Genomic DNA, 8,501 nt, shown 5'->3' on the forward strand with positions numbered 1-8,501 from the left:
TGCAGGTCCCGGATATAGGTTACCAAAGCTGTGCCAGCCTTTTCAGTACTCATGTCTCCAAGACTGGCTCTAATCCACTATGGATCCCTCTAAAGAATCAAATGGTAAAACAAGCTTTTATGGAGAGCAGTTTCAACACTGGAAGGGGAAGTTTGGGAATATGCTCTGCTCTCAGTGTAGCCATCTGCTTCTGCTTACCGTTAATCTATCTTACAGTTCGAGACAACCACTTCTCACCCGTTTTCAGACAGCCACTTGGTCCTTTGTAATAAACCCAGGGTTGTTAAAAGCCCTGGGATTTATTTACAGGCTGCGGTCCAGTTTGATTGGTGTTCATTTCTGTTTCTGCTCGCATTAGAAAGCCAGCCGCTTGGCTTCCATGAAGCGACTCGTTAGCATACTCTCTGCTCGGGGACATGTCTGCAGAAAGCGTTCCTCTGCTGACACAGCAGCAGAGAACTGGACTTTCAGGCCCTTTCCCAGATTGTCTCCTAGCTTTGGACCTTTAGGAGACAGTAGGTCGCCTAGGGCAGCAGTGTAGCATAGTGGTAAGGAGCAGGGCTCGTAACTGAAAGGTTGCTGGTTCGAGTCCCTGCTGGGGCACTTGTTGGGCAGTTGGGCAGTTGGGTACTGGGTTAACTACCTTAGGCAAGGTCCCGAAACCACAATTGCTTCATTAAATATCCAGCTGTACAAATGGATAAGACTAAGTCACTCTGGATAAGAGCATCTGCTAAACAAATGTACTGTAATAAATAATGCTATGTAATGTCTCCCTCCCATGAGGTGAGGGAGATCAGTACCATCACTGTGGAGAAAAGCTGAGCACACGCTCACTTTGAAGAGAAATTCCGCAAAGAGGACAACAGGACAGGTCACAGAGTGCATGTAGTTAGGCCTCTGTGTTCCAGCGCTTGTTCCAGCTGTCTGTGAGCCTCTCTCAGCTGATCCCTCAGCTTCAGCTGGGCCCAGATGGAACTGTGCGTTTGACCCCTCACCCTCGCTCTGCAACCCATGCTGCTTCACACTGATACAGTGCGCTCATAAGGGACATTTCCAAAATATACTGAACATAACTACTTCCAGGTCACGGGTGCCCAGCTATTCTTTCATTGTCCACTACGAGAATTTTTGTTCTTTATACGGGAATGTTCTCAATGGGAATCTGTAAGCTTGGGTCAAAGAGGTGACCGTGTGTGCAGGGCTGGGAGGCTGACTTTGCGGTCCGTGTCTGATGCGAGTCAGATGCTCTGCTGTAAAGGCAGGAGTCACCAGTGACCAAGTTCCTGCATTGATCCAGAGACAAACATCAATGCAGGCTGTTGACAGGGAAGGACGCCTTTTTAGCTCTGGCTGACGGGCCCGTCTAACTGTTTTCTGGTCCAGAGGGATGAGGCTGCCCCACACACACGCACACCAATTGACTGAATCCTCAATGACTATGGACATCTCCCACAGACTTGCTGGATGCTGCAGACTGAGGCAGTCAAGAGAGGGGAAGGGGACCTGGCTCCAAACCAGCAACAGAGCTGGGTGAGCACTCGAGAAGGCCGCAGATCCTTGGCCATGTTCCTCCATTCGGGTAACCCCCCCACAGAGTCGGCCTTGTCACCACGCCAGGTGTTAGACATGAGTAACGATTCCGATTTACATCTGCAAGAGAGAATGACGTGATGAATGCTCTGATTCCCTGTCTTCCAGCATGTGAGTTCATTTGCTCTCAGCCTTGTGCTTTTCTGCTTGCTCCAGCCCTGCTGTGGTAAGTAGGAGTTCATTAATTAAGTTTAAGTAGTGAGACACTCTGACCCCCTCTGAGACACTAAATTCAAGGTGCCATCAGTAGCCTTAACCTACAGTTTTCCTTCCATTAGATATCTCCTTTCAGTGGGGGTATAGCTTAGGAAAGGTGGCTCCCTTGCGTCCTCTCTCTTGTCTTCTACTCCAAGGTCTAAGAGAGAGGGAAGGCTGTTTTCAATTACTTTCAGTTGTTTTCAATCATATTCCACCTATTAGAGCAATTTGTGCTTCAGGACTCAAGGTCCTGGACTGAGGTCAGCCAGACACCTGGTAAGCCCTAAAAGAGTGACACTGCGATAAAACACCCTTTTCCATTCACTGAAAGTCCGTTTTAGAGTCATCACTCACATGTGCCGCAGAGACCCTCACACGATCCCAGAGCATCCGTTTGGTGATCTGCTTTTCCTGCCAGGGACAGGCTGTCCTTAACCCCTGGTGCTCATTGGGAATAATATTTAACCTCTTATATGGTGGTCTTCAAGAAGCATTTGAACGCATGCTGAGCCCTATGTCCCGGGTTCGGCCCCAGCCATGTCATCAGGCAAGAGTGACAGGCAGCCTATAGCGGTGGAACAAATTGTCATTGTTGTGGGATAGAGGTGTTATGTCAGCAGGGGCTGTCTGTCCCACTGCTCTCCCACACCCTGTGACTCAACAGGGGCCTGCAGCTTGCTTAGATCACATTAGTGAAGCTGCAGCCATCCTGCAATTGGCACTCACTGCACTGGGCAGCCTTCAGTGTGAAAAATATTTGCGGTTGGTGTGTGAGTGTATTGGAAGATTGCGTTCACCACACCCCCCTGCTCTCCTGCATAAGTAGAGTTGTTGTTGCAGTGAGATGACCATCCAATTGGCAATTCCAAAAGAGCCGCATGAAGGAGGAGTCATTAAAAAGGGGGAATGGATACGTGTTAGAATGAATTGCCATGGTGGACTTTGGAAAACCGTTAGTGGATTTTGGAAGGCTCAATAGGCAGCTGAGTCTATGTGGCTTTTTTGTCTGATGCCATGCCTGCCTGCTACGCTATACAAGCACAGTGATATAAACTGCAGAATCTCAGACTCTTGTCTTGTGCTTCCTTATCATGTCAGGCTCTCCTCCAAGCAGCACAGCTTCTCCAGATCAGCTCTGGAACATTAAGCACCTCCAGCACTCTGAGAGGGGCTATCATTACACAAGGGGTCTGACACTTTGCTACTCTCACAGACATTGGAGGGAGGGGAGGTCGTTGGAGGGAAAGGAGACCTGGCTCACGCGTCACAGACAGATTCCACACCCCCCTGTCACACACCAGCCAATCCCTCGGCTCCAGCAGCGGTGAGGTCATCAGCACCAGCTCCACCTCTGCACCAGCTCGGCCCACTTTGCTTCACCCCTCTCATCCTCCCTTGCCACCACTGAGGGTATTACATGGGCATGGCCATGCAGTACCTTCAGGGTGAAGGCCAGACATTTACTAATACTGTCTCTCACCTGCTGAACTTTCCAAATTTACCATTCAATCACCACCAGTTGGGCTGAGCCAGCCAAGAAAGAGTGAATAGGAAACAGATTCAAGGAAATGTATCACAAAAAACACAAAATTGCACATTTTCTGTGTGTATTATGATCTGTGTTTTCTGGCTCTTTCCTTCCTCTGAGGAGCCCTTTCCACTTCTCCACTGCTGGACCATATTCAGCATATTCAGGGGTGACCCTGTCCTCTGGGAGAAGTGATTGTGGGGGTAAGAGTCACAAGCCAAGTTGCTGCTCATTCCTGGGCAGCAATGTCATTGTTCATGCAACGCGTTCCATGAGTTTGTCTTGAGAAGCAAGCCGGCTACACAGACAAAACAAACAGCACTTTCGACGAAGTTATCCTGTTCTATTTATAAAGGGACTGAGGTCATTCAACCTTCAACACTTTCTTGCATGAAGTAATAGAACACAACAAGCATGAATTGCTATTTCCTTTATGAAAAAGGTGAGTATGTTAACAGTGCCATTGTAAGCAGCTCAAGTGGTGGAAGATACAGCCCTCTCAGTGGTCATGTTCCATCTACCTCCTGATATGAAAAAATATACTCTTTCTAACACTGGAAAAAGCCTTGAATATTTCTAGGTCTTTGGTGACACAACCTTCCCAACCACAGAGTCATAGGTCATGGCCTGGAACGGGGAAGGAGCAGCTCAGCATGATCCCTCAAAAGGAGGGTCTTTGTTACACTGGAAAAGGGCATCTCTGAGAATAAAGGTTACCCAAGGCCAGTAAAGAAGACACAGCATGTTTCTGGTTACCAACAGCCCCTAAAGATAGTCCTGACTTTTACTGTGTATATAAAAGTAAAGCGCTAAACCTCACTTTCCACTCTGTACCAAAAGATATTTATAGATTCACAGACTAGATAAGCTATTAAATGCCAACTACAACATTTATCATGGTCACTGAAAAAAATGCTGTGCTTAATGATTTAGCTTTCATGGTGCTCGTTTTCACTGCAGTACTGTTTGAAAGGTGAAGCCCTGGTACATGTATGCTACCAGTGGTCCTGGATTGTACATGCTGAGGGTAAACATTTCTGAAATCAGTGATGGAGGACAATGTACAGTTGTCAGGTTTTGCTCAGGGAAGCTCCAAACCTCTGTTAAATCTTCTTTGTAAGGCATAAGGAAAGTCACCCAGAAAATTGTCCTTCTAGGTTCTGAAATGCCCGCCACTGAAATGTATGATTTACAAAACCACTACACACATAGAAGGACCTTATCGGTCATAGTGGGCCATGACTAAGACTTACAAGAATAAAAAACAAAAAGTCTCTTTCTGTACATGTATGACAATGACCTTGCTCTGCAGATGAAATGGATACTATGCACTATGAAATGGACACCAGGGTAGACAGGTTAAGCTTCAGCAGGTGCTGAATCCTAATCCTGCCCACCTACAAAAGTGCCACAAGTGGGCAGAGTTGTTTGGACAGGGATTCCACAGGTAGAAACCTCTGCACATGTTCACAAGGACTGACCTGCTGCTGCTGCCAATTCAGTGAATCCATTCACTCTCCTGACTGCTAGATCTCATTCAGAAAACCCCTGGTCTCATAACCACACTGCAGTCGTACATGTAGTCATGCATACAGACACAGCATGAGTTCAGATAACGATTGATTAAGTTGAAGTGGCTCAGGGCAGAGATGAGCAACTTTCACTTTGAGTCTCTGCTTTGTCCGGATGCTTTACTCCTGCCTGGGCTTTGATTACTTTTTCATTTTTAAAATGCCAAGTCCATCTCGGTCCATGACACAAAGTTTTTGTTCCAGATGGAGTCTGAATCATGTCGAACCCCTCTCGCCTGTTAGCCCCTGCTCCCGACTGCTAGCAGCTCCATGCACCTGTGGGAACAGGGGAATTCACCCCCTGAAGAGCCTCTGACATCAAAACAAATGCAAACAAGATGCAGAGGGTGGCCGGTGCCGCAGGGCATGGAAATGCAGCATGCGCTAGACCGGAGGTGCTACAGGAGCCAGTAACCTGACCAGCCCTTTGTGAGCCCAGCTCCGCCCGCTGCCATTTGCCAGCTCATTAGCGAGGGCTGCCATCAGTACACAACAGCGCAGTGTCTCCCCCCAAAACTTTGCCTGCTCCGTCAGATTCGAGATGCCTGTGATTCCGATTGGACCAACTCGTGCGGAGCCCTGCGCCTCCCAGCTCCAGCCCCAATTCAGAGCACACTGCCTGGCAGGGAGCCCCGGCCCCGCATCAATCGCGATACGATCGCTGAAGAGAAACGTCAATAAATCACGGAAGGCCTCAGGGCCCAGCTGGAAGCCACAGGCCGAACAACAGCGTGACGAAATAAAAGCCCCATAAATCGCGCGCGGAAATCAGTTCCACTCACAGGACATTTTTTACAAACCTCCATAAGTTCTGGTATTTATTAAAATAGAAAATATCCAGCGAAAAATAGCATTTCTCTGGATTAAGTTTCTGTAACTAATGCCTTTGTGAGGCTGTTGGTTTTATAAGCCTTCCCAGCGCAAAAGCTGTGTAAAGGACAGGGGTTCAGACTTGTCTCGGGCCTTGAGCTACGTTTGTTTACTACCACTGCACTGGATTAACCCCGTGTTTAACGAGGACAATCAGGGCGAGATAGCGTGAGAGGAGAGTTCTCTGTGCCATCAGGGCCTGTTTGAAAAATGGAGCCTCTTCCAAAACGCTATACACTCCCCTTATCATGGGGACCGTGGAACAAACAGCCAAAAACTGTAGCATAACCACCTCACTGGGCAAGAAAATCAACACAAATGTTGCTTTTTAGTAGTTGTTAACAGGCAGATAATTATCTTGACATAATAACAAACTTCTCTCTAGACGTCATGAGATGCAGGACATTGAGAAATCCCTTCCTTGCAGTCCTGTTTAGTGTGCTGGGGCAGGAGTGAGTCAGGTGTTTATTCCATGAAGAAGTAGGACCTTTCGCAGGGTTACCAAGCGACGCTGTCGCAAAACAAATAGAGCCAAGCTGCAGGAGTAAATCTAAGACAGAAGGGAAAAACATGTGCCGAAAGTACTTTCCAGGAGTCTTTTTTTACAGAAATATTTCTTCCCGGATGAAATGGTTACATGTTCTATAAATCAAATAGATAACTGCTTGTGTTGTGAGATGCGGCTGTGAAAATTGACCGCTAAAAATCTGGCTGATCCAATTTGTCAATCTCAGTGAGTGTTCAGATTTATCGCTGTCCTCAGTCCTCCCCTGGTGGGAAGGGTAGTCTGCTTGTCTGCGTGTAAACTGTGCACCAGGCTCCCACACACTAATTGACTGAGTGACATAATGTTCCTTTTATGTGTTATACCACTCATGTCACAAAGCACTAATGACATACCAGAACCTCCTGCTGACAAGAAGGCTAAATCCCACTCTGGCAGACACATGTTCATGTACCCCACACACACACACACACACAAGTGAGCACATATGCGAGGTCCAGACGTGCACACCGTGTACACTCAGAGCACACACATACACAGAGACAAACACGCAAATGCACACACATACAGGCACATGTGCAGGCACACACACACACACCCACACTCTCACACATGAGGAAAGAAACGAGCGTGCTCTTGTTTACAACATTGAAATCAGATCTTACCATTCGAGCACATCTGACATTCGAAGTCATCAGTTCCTCAGCCAGAATCCCTTGAAGTAAACTGTCTTCACTGGCAAAGGGACTGGGGGAGGTTTCTCACAGGCTGGATGTGGGAGTCGTTTCCATTGATGTGGTTAATTTCCTGGCAACCATTCAGCGTGCTTTCCTAAGTGTGAGAGCAGAGCTGTCCTCCCATACCGTCAGACCTGACAGGTCAATTAAGCCAATTTGACCACAAAGATGAATGAGGACAGAGGGCATTCGTTCAGTTCACCATACTTGGGTGTGAGGCTCAAGGTAATCCTTCTAGAGTCTGAGCTCGTCATCACGCACTTACAGCAACTGCAAACATTATGCAATTATCATCAGGCTGATAATTCGAATGCTGAGTGAAACAGAATGAGACCATTCACCAGTCATTTTAAACGCATCTTTTCGAGGGAAAATGTAATTTCTTTTAGAGTGCCAGGAGGATCGTAATCGATATCACATTGTTAACTGTGTCCCCGGAGACTGATTTTCCAATCCACCACCCAGCAGTAAAGTTCTTCATAAACTGTGAATTAATTAAGTATAACTGTTTGAATCTGTTGTGCATTTGGCAGCCAAACTTGGGGGCAGCTGCCAAATGCATAATGCACACAAATGCACAAATGCACACTGCTCATAAAAATCTTGCCAATAATAGTCCAAACTTTATATTTTTTACATAAAAATGCATATCAGTAGTATCATATGTGTTCAAGGATATCCTGTATCATTCAGCAAAGTTGACCGTGAACTGAACACGCCACCTTCTTTGCCTGGAACCCTCGATGGGAAACACATTTGTTTCAGACTTTAAGTGAAATGACAAATAGAAAATAAATATCAAAACCATGCAAAACCAAAACCAGAGAGCTGGATTCCGTGGGAAAACACTTTGAGAAGGAAAAGGACTGAACGGTGCGGTCATGAACATAACAAACTAGAAACTGCAATTTCTACAATTGTTACTCGCTGCGGTTCTTTAATAATGCCTCTATATATATATTTATGTATTCATTTATAGTGGGAATGTAACAAAAAGAAAACAAGGACACAGTTACTTTCTGTGTGTGTTGGGCTGAGGTGGGTTGGGGGGGCGGGTCATTAGAATGATTCGTTTGTGGGGAGCAAAGCCATCTGTTGCAGTTGACTGGTAGCCAGCAAAGCCACTAAAAAGAGCAGGATGCTTATACTACAACACGCACGCCACAGCCCTTACCTTATGCCAAGACCACAGACCCCTCTGCTGCCCACAGCAACAGCTTCTATTGGGCAGTTTTTGTCTTTTCCAGCTACTCTCCGGCCACAGAGTTTGAATCTATCATGCAAGCAACTCTCATTCTCTCCTTTTATCAGCTGCCTATGACAGTCCAAGCTTTCTCTGTCAGACAACTGTAAAATCCAGCACTATTCTTCAATCTTAGATTTTAGATTAAGATTATGATCTTTCTACAAAGACATACCACTGCATTTTAGGCAAATATTAAATAATTTATCTTCTAAATGTGACCCAGGAGTGTTATTATTTCAAATCGCAGACAGCA

This window comes from Megalops cyprinoides, chromosome 13 (assembly GCF_013368585.1).
Source record: "Megalops cyprinoides isolate fMegCyp1 chromosome 13, fMegCyp1.pri, whole genome shotgun sequence".
NCBI lineage: Eukaryota > Metazoa > Chordata > Actinopteri > Elopiformes > Megalopidae > Megalops > Megalops cyprinoides.